Below are 15787 nucleotides of genomic sequence, written 5' to 3'. Positions count from 1 at the left end.
AAGTGAATTTATTTTTGGTTTACAACTTCCAAGAAGACAACCTGGACTTTTGCCTGTGTTCAGACTAGAACAAAGCCTTTAAACACCTAGCTGTTAAGTTAGATTCTTCCTAAATACAGGGGAAAAAAAGATGTGCTTTTAAACTTGAGTTACAAAATTTTTGGTAATTTGACATGGTAATTGGCAACTGTGAAGCTCTGGATGTCCGAAGAGAAATTAAGAGTGTTGTATTTAATGCCTCAGTTTTTAGATTACCATTTTTTAAATTAGGTGGCATAGGGAAAACTAAACGTTCCTTTATTTGTAGGCTGGGCATACATATAGTTTTTAACTCTATGTTTTTCCTAATCCTTGAAGAGCTTTTACAGATACAGTCTGACTTTAGATTTACAGGACTACATTAATCCCTGGACCAGACCTAGTGACAAATATCATTCTACACGAAACAAACATTCAACTCCCCAAACTTTAAAGGAATATGTGCCAGGTCTGAATAATTTAATATATTTAGTAAGACTATAATTGTAGTGACCTCACTTTAAAAAACTTATTGTTTTGTAGTTGATAAATCTAAACCACGGTAGATGGAATCCTTATTGTATGAGTCTATGTATGTCTATTGGTCACTGCATTCTTCAGGCAGAAGAAATCCTGCTTGCGATTAGAGTGAAAGCACAGCGGCTGCCAAACATCTGTGAGAAATTGAACACTATTCATTTATAATCTGAAACCTGAGTGGACAACTAGTTGTTGGCCTCTTCTGTCTAGACTGATGTTGTTACCCACCCCCACCTCCATCTAAAAGGGTCAGCCAGGAACCTGCAGGACAGAAAGAAAATGGTCCAAATGACTAACACTTTTCATTGAAGTAATCAGAGTTCACTTGCATGCTCTTTTCTTCCACCTCCATCAAAACATCAGTAAGAGGAAAGCATGATTTTGAAGTTGACAGCTATGAAAATAAAATGCCTGGCGGAGGTTCTAAGAAAAGGCATGCCCTGGTTTTAATTTGCATTACGTAGAGGGCCTCTAATAGTGAAAAAGCATGTGGTATGCTCGAGGCCCCTTGCAGCTAAAAGACTGGAATGAGAGTAAGTTCGTTTATGCCCTCACTTTATTTACAGTCCTTTCCACATCAAGGTGCTTTTTTAATCACTCAGAGTTTCATCCTTAACTCTTTCTTTGGGTTTTCACCTCTAATAAAAACCTGTCATACAAAGAACAATGTGGAGTGTTAGTTAAGCTTCCCAAATCACGCTTAGGCTGAAAAAAGATAAGTATTATAGTCCTTCATTTGACAGACTGGTAAAGTCATTTGAGGCAATGTATTTTTAGGAAAAAATGGTGAGAGATGTCTAAATTTACTTGCCAACATTTCGAATTAAAAGCAACTTTAGGTAGTTAAGTGTCTTAATTTTGAAGAGCTGATCATTCAGGTTACTAATTTGCAACATAAACAAGCCTAGCTGTGAAGTTGTACATATATAAGACGACTGTTACCTCCATTGTATCTGTGTGGCCATAATGAATGAAACATCATTATACTGGCAAGCTGGAAAGATTTGGATTCGGTTAATTCATAACAGCAATTATTAACAGAGTTAATAATCTCAACAGAGGTGATTCCCAATGAAAATGGAGTAATGCCATGAAAGATCATGGTATCAATGGCAGAAAACTGGAGGAACATGATGCTGATGGGGTCTCATACAGTTAATTAATTTTGAAAATTTACCTTTTTTGCAAATAAGAGCTGTGCTTCTACACTTCAATCTCTGTCTTTTTCATCCGCGAGGTGGGAGGGTATCAGCTTGCAAGATGACCCTATTGTTATTTAAACAAAGCTTTTAGCATTTAATCATTATAATACATTTTTGTACCACGTAGATTAGCTATAGGAATTTGTATAGTAACATCTGTGATTAACAAGACAAAATGCCTCTTTTTTGGTTCCCATGGTATTATCTCTACAGAGAACTGGATTTTTGTTCTTTTAGAAATGTTAAGTAAATCTGTGAATTCTATTGTACTTTTATCCATTTTAATAGCATAAATGTTCTGATTCACGGGAAGTGCTTTTTGCTTTTAATGACACAGTATCTAACAGGTTTATGCGAAATCCTTAATCATATTCCTCCTATTTAGCTTTTGCTCTTGGGTATAAAAACAGAAATGGTCACAGAACTGCAAGCCTGGAGAAAGATCAGAGAGACAGCTAAAAAAATAAAGCAGGTACGCATAACTGCAGTGAAGATTGCTGATAAGCACATCACAGAGGGTGTCGTAATCACACAGTACAGTTATGACCACTCTCAAAGTTTGAGTTGAAACTTGGTATTTGACTGAACAGATCAGAGACACAAAGCTTGCAAATACATTACAGCTTACCTCTAGTAAAATCATTTTTTATTGCCATTGAGTATAAAAGACCTAATTGAGACTGGAATTCAAATCTTCATAGGTACTATGCAGTTAATGTATTAGATAATATTTGACAAATATACCAGCCCAAGAAAACATACAATCTAAAAAGGATAGAAGGAAATCTGGAAGAAAGGTGGTATTTTTTTCCATTTTACAGGTTGGAAACTAAAACACAAAAAGGTTTCAAGCTTAACTCAAAATATAATGATTTCTATGGGCTTTGGCTAGACTCTTGGATTATATCAACATTGTTTCCAAATGTCACCTCAGAAACTGCCAGACTGTACACAGTACGATGCAAGGGGTTTTGGCACGATGGGGCGATAATGCAGGCTGCTCTGTGGAATATGTGAGACAGGCAGCAGAGACATCGCTCATCATCACCACGAAAGTCTGCAAGGACATACTGGAGGGCTCTGTAAATCTGTGTGTTTCTGGAGACTTCCCTTAGTTTACCAACGGTGTGTCTTTATGACTCCCCAAGGGCAATCAAAATTTAAGGCTAAGATCATGAGGGAATCTGGCTTTAAGGACACTGTCACAGGCATTTTTTTATCCACGCACAGTATAACTCAATGTTTTATAAGCATCTGAATTTAGATCTAAGCTTCCCATAATTCAGAAATAACCTGTTCCTCTAGTTTGAGTCCTTAAGAAATTCAACAGTTTAGTTCATCCAAACACATGCAAGTTTGGATGCTTCTCTAGGTCTCTGGAGTCTCCAAAAGTAGGGCAAGAAATGTCATAAAAATAAGTGTGACTTCAAGGAAAGTTACATGCCTGTGTGGCTGCAGAATCAGACCTGATGAAGTGCTCCTTTTGCTCAAACTCCATTTTCCAGAAACCCCTGGGCTGGTCTGATTCTGTGCACATGATCCTGGGCACGTTTGAGCTATACAGACGCTCCCCCAACGCCCCAAAGTGGGTGTATTACACTTCATGGAAGATTGAGAGAAATTCTCATTCCAATGACTTAAGACGACTACAATTAATTAACTACATCCATGACACTGCCAAATGAAACGAAACTGAACTAAAGAATTCAAGGCTGTCTGTACTTTCCATTCTTCACTAAAACTGTCAGAGTCAGCTCACACTTTTTGCAAACACAATGGATTCGTGATCGCTAGATTTAGTTTTGTACTTTATTGTTTGATTTTAATCACTATTTTGAAAATAAAAATGAATTCTGATATATGATTTATATTCTCATTTAGTCCACACTGCATTTCATCATGTATTCTTCAAAATTTTAAATTGAAATGCTTCTTTATTAATATTGCACCTTCCATTGTGTTTACACATTCAAAATGACAGCACTGTTGTTATAAGATTTCTGGTAAGTGTGGAACAAAGCACTTGCAAAAGATGTGTTCGCTGCTTTCCATTTTCAGCAGGGCACATTAGGCCAACATTTTAAATCTACAAAATAAATATACCCTTACCATCTCAGAGGAATACAATGCCTTTGCTTAGATTTTAACAAGTAATATCTAGCCACAGGGCCCATGAAAAATCAAAGTTCAACCCATTTACAATGTGCCTTACAAAATAGTCTTTGGTGCTGCGGGTTCTGCAGACTTCACGTGGCGTGTTAAAATCGGCACAATACGTCACAAAATAATAACATTTTTACTATTTCAGTGGTCTATATGTTTGTTTCCGTATTGGTCTTGAAGTCCTTGAATTTAAACAACAAATTTTGTAATCCTGCAGCCTTTGACAGATGCAATTGCTCTGCTCCTTAGTTCTTTTTAAAAATGTCTATTATTGTCTTTCATCTTTAATATTTTTTGACACACTGCAAATTACCTGCCTTTATAAAGTAACATGCAGATACGAGTAAATATTTAGGACTCAGATAAGGATGCAACAATTATGATAATCTTTAGAATTATTATTTTGATATTCTTATCATTGGCAATATTCCTCATATTAGCAAGACACGTTCATTCTCAAAAAGATATCTCCAGGAGAGAATGTACCATATCCGTATAATAATGTAATGACATGCAAAGACTGTGTGCAGTCGCAGTATGAAAAATATGCTAACATTGCTTAAAGCCTACCAGCTTCTTTTCATCACTTTTACTGCCTCATTTAAGAAAGTATTACAGAATTGAACAATGCAAAGGTATTTTTAAAACTGAAACCTTTAGCTCATGATCTAGTATTTGCCACTAATGTGAACAGTACTATATGATGCTTGGCTTAGTTAGTGAAAAAACTCATGTGAACTTCCATAAGCTTTAAGTCAGACATTCAACCAAAATCTGTAAAAATTGTTTCAAACAATCCTGAGGCCATCAGTTCTTCCTTAAAATGGTATACCAAGCTGTCGCATTCTTTTCAGATTTGGCCTTTCTTCTCTTCTGTCTGGGCCCTGAAGGTTTTATTATGCATAAATGTGTATAAACCACATTTATTTGCATATTACACAAATACTTATTCTATTTCCTCTGAAAGTCTACTCCACGTGTTCAGTACTTTTATTTTATATTGACTTTTACTATAGATTTGTTCAACTCCAGAATTTTTACCCATCTGCTTACCTTACCCAATTTATTCTAGTGTATTTAGTAATTTATTTTACATGTATATACCATACCAACTCTTGGCTGCTGCCCTGTGCCACAGCTGCCATCTTTCCCTTCTATGTGTTCAGCCTCCTGGTGCAATCATATAGAGAGGTTTTACACTTTTCCACTCTGCCACCATTTTTTGTGGTTCCCATGCAGCACGGAAGTACTGGGTGCCAGAGTCTCACTGCCCACCGTGATAAAAGTGTACGTTCTGCATATACAGTCTAGTTTTTCTCTACAAAGTGGAGTCACAGATTTGAGGACTAAAGATAAAAGTAAGCCCATGGAAGTTTTAGATGTTAGGAGCTCTGGACAAAGATCAGATGACTCTGATATGCCTGACAATTTGTTTTATATCATCTTTCATGGAATCGTGGAGTAGTTTGGGTTGGAAGGGACCTTTAAAGGTTACCTAGTCCAACCCCCCTGCAATGGGCAGGGACTCATTTCTGTAGTAAGCACTTGGTTTTGGTGGGCTGAAGTACCTCCTTTCCTATTAGTACTCAAGACCTTCTGATTTAAATCCTAGTCTACATTCAGTTTGTTCTTGTTAATCAGGAATACTTGGAACAATACAAACGCGTTTGTATTTTTAGCACACATTATGTCTTTTCTATATGCAAGACACTTATTTAAGCTTCTTCCTTTTCCTACCGGCTAAACTACTTTATTATTCTTGATTGATTAGATGGATTTATTATGATATTCTTATTAGAGTATGAGATGATATTAGGATTTCTGCCTTCATAAAACAGGTCAAAGAAATAGGATACCAGAAATAAAACTTAAATCAGTATCTTACACTTTCAGCATTTGTTATCACTGGAACAAAACATATGACTTCTGAACAATTTAACAGTTTAAGACACTCTTAAGGAAGGACCCCCCATTCCCAGTGTACGCAATAGATGCTGACTACAGTACAGTGCTAGAATAGGGCATAATTTTGAACTCGGCCGTGGCCACCTCCAAGAACAGTATGGGAGAACAAGTAGAAAGGCGAGGAAAAAGGGAAGAGCCTGGCAGCAGAGGTGCAATGTACCCTGGAGGGAAAGCTGGTCATAACAACTCAGCTAATCAACAGTCTAACCTATCTCCTGCTAAGCCGACGTTGCGTTTCAGTTGATAATGCAACTTCTCAGCACCACTGTGTTTCAGAACAAGTTGTACTTGGCAGACTGCCGGGGTGCTGAGTGATCCTTCTCCTGCGGGATTCCAGAGCTTCCACAAACACAACAGGTCACTTTCCTCTAATGTGACATAAAAGAAAGAGATTGAAAATGTCAGTGTTGACATTGGCTGCCTGCTGAAATCAGTATGCAGAACCAAGCTCTGTTTACAATGCCGAAGTTAAAGGGAAATCACACAACTGGCTCTTCCTCCACCCGACTTCACCTCTCCCACACAGACACACTGCCACAATGAACAGCTGGCTGGTGTCTGAAAAGAATGGCCACAGAGTAATGAATTTGAATAATTTTTAATGAGAACACATCTAGCTTTAGGATGACGATGGTTGAATACCAAATGCTATATTGCCCTCCTGCCTGGGATAACCTAGCTCTACCTGTGGTACTGGAAGAAGGCACAAACATCTAGCAACTCGCACAACGGGTGTTTCTCTCAGCCTGCTTATCAGTGAAAACACCTTTTGTAACATTTCATAGATTTGAAGGATTTCTTTTTTCTGTAAAGTAGTATTTTGGCTGTAAATTAGTACTGCATGGATTATCTTGTAAGTTCTTGTACGGTAGGAAATGCCTTATTCTTAACCATTTGGGTTAATAATGTGCTTGAAGATACTCAAGCAGATGTTGGAGAAACGCTTTTTTTCTTTCTGGATCAGAAAAATTTCAGTGTTGCTTTCAGATCACACAAGCAAAACCACTACTTGAAGTCTGAATGTTAAGCATGAATCAGTAGAGTAGCATACAAATAAACTGATGCCCTGCAAAAATTATCTAGTTTTCAATGTTAGAAAATGTGATCACAAAACTATAAAATGGAAGATGAACATTGTTAAAATGCTTTGGAAAGTAATCCATCACTGTTACTTTTGATATGTCACATATTATGCCAATATTGATTTAGCTATTGATTTAGCTCAAGCAGGCTTACAGCTATCTAGATTTCTCTCCCAAAGATGTGCTGTGTTCATACCAAGGAGAGTAAATTCTTAAAAAAAAATCAGGACTACTACATCAATTAACACAATTGCAGGTTTAACCCACAGTATCCAGGAAAGAATAAAAATTTAAATCAGGATGGTTTTGCTTCCCAAACAGACTTTGAAACAGCAAAAGTCTCAGCAGGCTGTTCAGTAAAGAATACCGCTATTTGGATGCCAATAATATTTGAATCATGCACCATCTTCTATACCCCATTATTTTTACATTAATGAACAGTGAAAAGATGTTGAAAACACAGGAGAGAAAACATACGTTGGTTAGCCACTTGGCTTTTTGAATTTTTAAAAATTTCATTTATGTCATGCTTCCGTAGCCTAGTTGTTTGGCACCAGCATAAGCTGGCTTGCCACTGACTGCTTATAGCGTTGTTTATTTGTACCCACTTGAGTTAGTAGTGAAGCTGGCTGCTTACCAATTTCCCTATCTCCATGGATTATATCCTCTTTTTTGATACATTTTTCTGAAGTCCTAAGGCAACTGAATATGAAAATAAAACTAGAGTCTTTTTTGGAATCCTTGCAGTAAACTTAGGAATTTAGTTGTGCAAAATTTCTCCTACTGTGAAAGTGGAACTACAAATAAATCAGTATGTAATCACCATCATTTTTATTTTGGAAAAGAGTAATAGAAGCCTGCATCAGCTACTTTTGCTGGTCTTAAAAATCTTACGGCTTTCTTTTGATCTCAAACATTGTTTAATAAAGGTACTATTAATTTGTATTATTTCGATATTATACTATATACTAGTCACTCAGACTCTTCCTATAGTAGTACAAATACAGAAGATACATTCTCTTCCTGTGCTTGCAATTCTTCATCCTGTTTCTGTGAAAAAGTGGTCTGGTACACTGATTCAATCCACAACTAAAAATTATATTCATGTTTATGTATGTTCTTAAATCACAGTTATAGTAAGGATAAAATTTGACTATCTGTAGCTTTTTTGTTGCTGAATTTTTTAACCTCCTGTTACATTGGTCTGACCTAATGTGTTTCATAAACATGAAACATTAAAAATTAAGAAAAAAAATGGATTAACTGAAGTTCTCTCATTTATTATACTTTGATTACTATTACTAGAATAGCTTGAGCCAGTTTTCCTCTGTGGATCCAAGAATGGAAAGTCTGAGTAGTACTTCTTTTCCATATTTCCCCCAGTCTGAGAAACTGAAATCTCAGAAAGGCCTTGTCTTTCACAAATATGTGAAACCTACCAAAAAAACTAATAATCAGGTGGCTAGACTGCACTCAGCTACATACTCTTAAAGCTACAAAACCCACAATGAAAACTGATCGTTGATTCTTCCTCTACTCTTTAACCACTTATCCACCCAAGGAAGGATCTCCCCTCTTCACCTTTGACAGTTTAACTTCTGTGAGAGCCATGGACAGGTGTGGTTTTTTTAATCGGCCTTTATAAATAAAAGTGTGCTGCATCAACTGTTTTTTTCTCATTCACCTGCTCAGTGACTTCTTTAAAGATTCCAGTAGATTTGTGACAAAAGTTGAGTTGACTTTTCCTGAACACATAGTATTGATTACTGTGTGCATTTACTCCACTCTTTAAGTAGTTTCTATTAATTTGCCCAGTACAGTTTCCAACATAGTAGGATTATTATCCTAAGAGAGGGAAACATTATGCATACTTTCCCTTGCATATTACAAAGACAGATTTCCAAGGCAGATTTTCATTTAAACATAACTATTGCACATCAGTTAGCAGCTGTGATCTTGCCTAAGTCAGTACATTGCACTTGAATGTTCGGTGGCTGAGTAGAGAGCTTCCGAAGTGCCGTATTAATTTACAAACAGCAATTCTAGCTACTGGAGACAGCATGCCGGAAGTCATTCAGGGTAAGAGAATTCAACAGAAAAATCTTAGAAAAAACTTAACATGAACATACATAAGTTAATTAGAACATTTTATATATGTTTATTATGCTATTTTGCTCAGTTACAAGGCATGTAGTTTAATAAAATTACAGTGGCGTCAAGAGGATAGGGTATTTCTGACCTGCAGGCTGAAATATATCATGGAAATACTCAAACCTGTCTTATAGGGTTAGTTCAGGTGCCAAAAGCAGTCTAGCTGGGGTGTCAGGGAATTCACTTAGGCAATTTACCAAATAGAAACCTACCCTTGTTTAAGATGACTCAAATAATCCATTGTAACAATAACTCAGGAATGCTGGGCAGTTTACAATAGAACTATCATGTTTTTTAATCTAATAACAACATATTAATACTTAATTAAGATTTTCTGAAAGCAAACATTTGCCCACAGTACAATACAGGGCACTGCAGAAATACCTGCCACTACCTACGCTATACTTGAACTGGAGTTTATAGGGAATGTTTACACAGCCGAATGTTGGGCAAAGCAGCTGTACAGCTATTTTGCAAAGGCTGTTGACCTAGTCAGCCTGAGCAGAGTGCTCTGTGAATGTAGCTATACTGCTCTCAGGACCTGAGCTATCTGCACTGCATAGCACCATGTAAACATCCTTGAGACCCTCTGTTTACTCACAGATCAGGCATGGCCAAGCACAACAACCATGTTCATTTCTCAGGTCACCTAATATACCCTAAGGTCCTTCAGAGGAAATATTCCTGTAGGCAAGAAGACAGACCAAGGCTTTAAATCCACCCAGTAATAGGCTTCTCCACCAAGAACACCTACAGCTTTTTTAACAAAAGCCAAGATGTGATGTGTACCAGCTGAGGGGCAGCCTAATGTTACAGCTAAACTGTCAGCTTGTGCCAAAAAATGTTAGTGTCCCTACCCATTGGCTCCTGCCCTCACATTCCCAAACTCTTTTGTATCATGGAAAAGCCTAAACATTTTGACATCTTATCTTCAAATTCCTGCTACAGAAATTAAACTGTTTGCTTGTGTCTCCAGTACTTACAAAGTAGAAGGCCTCGCTCAATCTCTGCTGCTATACCAACAGGGAATCCTCTGGCCATCTACTCTGTGAAAACAAAGGCTAGTCTTGCTTGACAAATATGTATTTTTTTGACCAGGTATCATAGTTGCTTCTTTTGTGAAAAAATTTTTCTTCTAATTATGCACTCTCAGTCCTCTGTTCCCGATTCCTTTCCTGTAACACTTATGTCTTTCCAAGGTTAGTATCACGCATGATTATATATAGGGAATTGCATAGAGAAAAGTTGAGAGTATAAACAGGAGACAAAGTGCATATTCAGCAAAACAGTATTTTAAAATAAGCTTTTCGTCTTCATTTTTAGAGTGCTCTTGTGCTTTTTTTTATTAATGCAGTTTATTATTTGTAGAAGAAGGATTTGCTTATTGGGCAGAATCATCAGTAATAGCTCAAAGCAAAAATTACTCTCAAGTTGGGAAAGATAACTGAAAGGAGCATTACACCTTGCCAGAAACATGCACGATGAACACACACACACAAAAAAAGTACACTATGAACTGAGATTATGGACCTGGTGGTGTTCAAATCCAGATACAGAACTGAATCCAAGTTATGTTTTTCCCATAAATGGTATTTCTTGGTTAAAAGTGAAAGGAATCAGAGACCCACTGCCTCATCTAGCCCTTGGAGTGCACTGCATTTTTGTCTTGCAGCAACTACCAATGAGGCAGCGAGCAATTTGCTTGTTACTTTGGCTGTGGTAGGACATTAACAGACAAACAAAAGGTTCTTAGTGCTTCTGTTCCTTAAATCCCAGCCTGCACTTGTAAGATGGTCTTGGTTTTTTTCATTCTCTCAGAATCTGCTTCCCTTGATTCAGTAGTATGTCTTTACTGAGAAAAAGCAAATGGCATTTCTATCAGCTAGGAATCTAAATCAGACCTGCACTTAAATTTTTGTCAACTTTAATTGGTGTATTCTATTCAACAACAACAAAAACTCCTACAGACCTGTCTCAAGAGAAACTGAAAAGATCTTCTGTTGGGTCTTGCAGTCTGGTTTCCGTAACAAATAAAAATACAGTGCATTCCTCTAAGGAAGTATTGATATGAATCATCCTATTTAAGAAAAGGTGTATTAGAAGAGAATGAATCATTGTTTACTCTATGCAGTACTCCAGCACATTGTAGGTGCAAGTATTATTCATCCAGATGTGTAGTAACTTCACTAAAACACTCTTAAGTGTTTTAGCCATAGACACGTTCTCCTTCTGGAATTTTTAACTACCTTACTTTGTGAACAGATATTCCATTCTGCACATACTGATACAAACAAAATCACTGGAAGCAAAATAGTCAATGTAGTACTATCAAGTGCGTGTATCTTTTTTCTCCTGCTAGTCTGCCCACACAGACTGAAAGCATTTAATCACAATTCATCTTGGAAACTAAACATTACTAACCCTGCTTAACATTTAGATGTGAGATCATAAAACACAGAATGACAGCTGATGTAGAACAAAGAATTGTCCCTGACTATTCAATAGATGTTAGGCCTCATATATCAGTAGATTGACTTTATTTAGTCCTACTGTTCCTGCTAAATTGACATGGAAGTAAAAGAACACAAGGATGATGAATTCCTATGCTCTAGAAATGTAATGATTTCACAGATAAATGTTATTTTCCGTTTCTAGAAAAGACAGGCAAGAAAATAAAAATTATCAGAATCACTTCTTTCTTCCTTTGTGATTTCAATTCATGATGAATAAATCTAGGAACTATTTTAGTTTTCAAAACTGAAAATATACAGTGTTAACAGTTTAGTTACAAGCAAAGATACACCTTCAGCAGAGAAAAAAGTATTTTAAGAAACATATAGAACGTTTTCTTAATGTAAATCAGTGCTATTCACAGTTAATTACAAAAAGTAGTCTACTAAAATACAACTAAAAACATCTGCAACTGAATTTAGCCTAGAGATTTTCATTGTAAACACTGTTTGCCTCTGTAATAGGATAAATGACACCTTTAAAGTTACTAACTTGTATGAAAAGGGTAATGATCATTACTTGCTGATGGGAAGGAAGAGGGACAATAGTATATTATTGTAATTAGGGACTTGTCCTCTTTCTGCAAAAACTAAAGTCCATTTTTTCCCTTACAGTAGATAAGGACAGCTTGTATTTTATCAATTGTAAACATCCCAATATATAAAATTTTTCATTCCAGTGATAGAATGCAAGATAAATACAGCATTTAAAATACCAATCTTTTCTATCAACTGACAATAAATTACTTATTCAGTTCACTATTAGGCAAACAGTGCTTTGATACAGTTGATGGACTGCTGGAAAAGTGGTAATAAAATGCATTTAAAGATTTTGGAGGGACTGATACTCAGCTGAGCATAGCACCACAGTGAATTAGGTTCACTTCATAAGCTGCAAGTGCCATGTTCTTTATACGTCCACAGCAGATGAGATGGAACCTCCCTAACAGGACGCATGCATACCCTCTCAAAATTAGGTTTGTCCATATTTGCGTAGTATCTAAAGGAAATTAGAAATCAACATTCTTTATCTGTTTAGTTTATCTATTTATATTGATCTTAGTTTAGTTTACAGTTCAGTTTATATTGATTTTAGTTGCTCTTTTAACTATTCATATTTATTGTCTACAGAAGATTAGAAAACAATTCAGTTGCAGCTTTGCCTGAAGCAAAACTGTCCCAGAAAGCTTGTAACGGCATTCTTACATATTAACATATTTTCACAATTCAGAACTTTTTTTCAAGCTTTTATAAAATTATTTATGTCTAGGAGCATATGTATCACTAACACTAGCAAATGACTGGGCAGGCTTTGCCCCTAAAAGGATTGAGATTAACAACAAAAGAAAAATAATCCATTTGCCTTTTGCTCTAATCCATTACAGTAACGAGCATTGATGGTCTGTGTTTGTAAGATATAATTATCACCATATATATTTAGCTCTTGAGTCACATGTGACTTGTGAACAGTTTGAGTGTGGCTCCATATCAAACCTACATCACCGGATTGGCAACAAAATGTAGGTATTTCAAATAGTCTGCTAAAGGTTCTTCTAGACTGTTTTGGGAGTGAGCTACATACTCACTCAGCTCTGTTCAACTGTGAAGCAATATAACCTGTAATAGTTGTTGTGATTTCCCTTCACTGGAGCGTCTTTCTTATGGCTTTATCTCTACATTATACAGCTAGAGGAGATGGGTCACGTGCAGATACACATAATGTTACACAAGAGCTGCCTTGGTGTAAATGTCCAGTTTTTAGTGATTAAAAAAATTATACACACCCTCTCTTTTTTTTTTTAAAGAAATTGTGCTTCTAGATTCAATTGCTTTTGCAAATTCTGAAATATTTTACAAAATCACAGAAAGCAGTCAACTTCTGAAGTGCACTACTGTTGTTCCGTGACTACAGCTGGCTGCATTCCAGCCCAATATATTGACTCATGAACTCAGTGCCCCTCTGTCATTCTTATAAAACCTTGTTCTTGTGTGTGAGTCAAAAGCTTAGGATTCTCTCAAACAATAAATTTCTAGAATATCCTTCTTGGTTGTCACCTAATCATCTGTGAACTCCCTGCAAATATTTAAAAAACAAGCCAGAACAGTTGTGTTGACTCAACAGTGCACTATAGCACCTTTTGGTCAAGTAATGTGCACAAGAGGAGTCTCTCTCATTAAAGACACCACCAAAGGGCCAAATTCTTGCCCTTTCTGGCAATCCAGAAGAACAGATCTTTTAGGTGCTTTAAAATTTAGAGAAATGTATTAAATCTTTGTCACTCTTACTTGCTTCTGCTTGAATAGGCAGGCTCTAGCACCCTTTATACCCTTCAAATGAAATCCTAAACACATGGGAACACAGAAAAATGAAGGCCACTTAGCAAAAACTCCACTATCTTTCCTTTTTATAATTCTGAATATCTAAGTCACCTTAAAAATGTTATTTTCAGTAATTTCATCTTAATATTTTTCATGCATTGATTGTTACATATGCACAAACATTTCAATTTATACAGATATACATAACCAATTATTTTAGCATTCTATAGATTTAATAGCAAACCCCAAAATTTATCAACAGCTATGGAAATAAAGTGCGCCGATTTTTTACATGAGAATTTAGACAAGCAAATTCAGACTGCAAATAAACACCCATGGGTGTAAAAACTTTTAGAAGATGCTAGTGAAAAACATGGTTCTTATCAGAGGGTAGGCTTTCCCTACTGTATTTGGAAACAAAAAGTTAGTCTTTGTCACCTGTTCTTCAGTTTTGAGCAGATTTATATCTGAGTTTTAGAAAGCAACTTTAGACATCACCAACTTTCAACTCTTTGACATCCTAACCAGTTGTAGCTTGTCAAACAATATTCAGAAATATTTCCTGTAACACTAATCAGGAAATCATTTTGCAAATATAATCCTAGAAAAAGCACACAGTATTGCATCTGCGTGAAGGCACCAACATTCAGAGATAAGGCAGGTGAGAAACTGACAGAAACACCAAATTTGAAGATAGAAAAACTGTAACAGTATAAATATAAATTGTAAAACCTTTCTTTATTAAGTGGTCTTTCTATGAAGCTGCTCTAGATTTATTATGCAGCTAAGAGCAGAATTAGTCTCAGAGAAAGAGAAATGAAGTACACTTATATTCTCTGACATACTGTAAGTAATTTTTTTGCAGTGAAAACACAACTTTGCCCCTCTTTTTGCTCTTAAAACTGGAAGATAGAATTCTCCTTCCATAGCTTGCAGAAGGAAAACTAACACACACAAGCACATGACTCCACCCTAGCCTCCCATTTTAGGCTGCACCCACTCCCAAAATAGCAGTGCTGTGCCATTCAGGGTCAGTTCACTCAGCAGCAGCTCTAGTGGATGTATTTTCATAATGGCCTGTAAACACAACAAGAAGAGTATTTTATTAACTGTGTGAATAGTAAAAATATGAATTTTAATTTACAATTGGATAAAAAAATCAAGCATGTTTACCTAAGAAATGTAATACTTGCTTACAAGAAGTTTGAGAATGAATACAACTAATCACATATTTTAGCTTTGCCCATGCAAACGTGAGCAGCCTTCAGTAATCTTTGTTATCTGTACTTATTTATTACTTTAACACATAATTATTTTAAAAATATCCCGATGACATGATGTTGTTGCAGAATATTATCTGGTATTCATTTGAAAACTAAGCTCTGTCAGCTCTCCCATGAAATAGAAGTAGTAAGATTTTCTACGAATAAACCCCACCCAGTCAGGGTAACATTTCTCCTACTATATAGCAACTTCCTTCACTCCAGAAACTTGGAAACAAATCAAAACCTCTCTAAAAACAGTTTTTCTTTTTCCACATAAGTATGCGCAAGCAAAGACAGTTTAAGTGATTTAAGTCTGAATGTAATCCAACAACCCATTATTAATGTTATATTACACTACCTTTCCAGAAAGCACCTAAGGAGTCAGGAAATGAAACCTGATTGCAGATGTATTTGTCATACTGTTCCCAAAAGATATTATGAAACACTGTTCTGTTTTTTAAATCTTCAGATTTATGATCAATAATAATGTTAATTAACTTCATTAATGACATTTAAATCTTATTGCACATATAAACAAACTAGTTTGCAGACCTTGTAACTATAAATTGTAG

General features: G+C 36.0%; 1 protein-coding gene across 3 annotated transcripts in view; it reads right to left on the bottom strand.

The window, feature by feature from the left end:
• NXT2 (nuclear transport factor 2 like export factor 2) overlaps positions 1–15787 on the bottom strand; it is a 72350-nt gene that overhangs the window by 42327 nt on the left and 14236 nt on the right. The window contains exon 3 of one of the 3 annotated variants that reach the window (XM_063346396.1): positions 1736–1824. The exons of 1 other annotated variant lie outside the window; for it this stretch is intronic. The gene's annotated coding sequence lies outside the window, so the exon portion shown is untranslated. Of the gene's footprint in view, positions 1–1735; positions 1825–15787 lie in introns of those variants that run through there. One more of the 3 variants, XM_063346397.1, reaches the window with a different exon arrangement.

This window comes from Chroicocephalus ridibundus, chromosome 9 (genome assembly GCF_963924245.1).
Source record: "Chroicocephalus ridibundus chromosome 9, bChrRid1.1, whole genome shotgun sequence".
Taxonomy (NCBI): Eukaryota; Metazoa; Chordata; class Aves; order Charadriiformes; family Laridae; genus Chroicocephalus; species Chroicocephalus ridibundus.
Note: the sequence above shows the minus strand (reverse complement) of the source record. Positions and strands in the feature narration are given on the sequence as shown.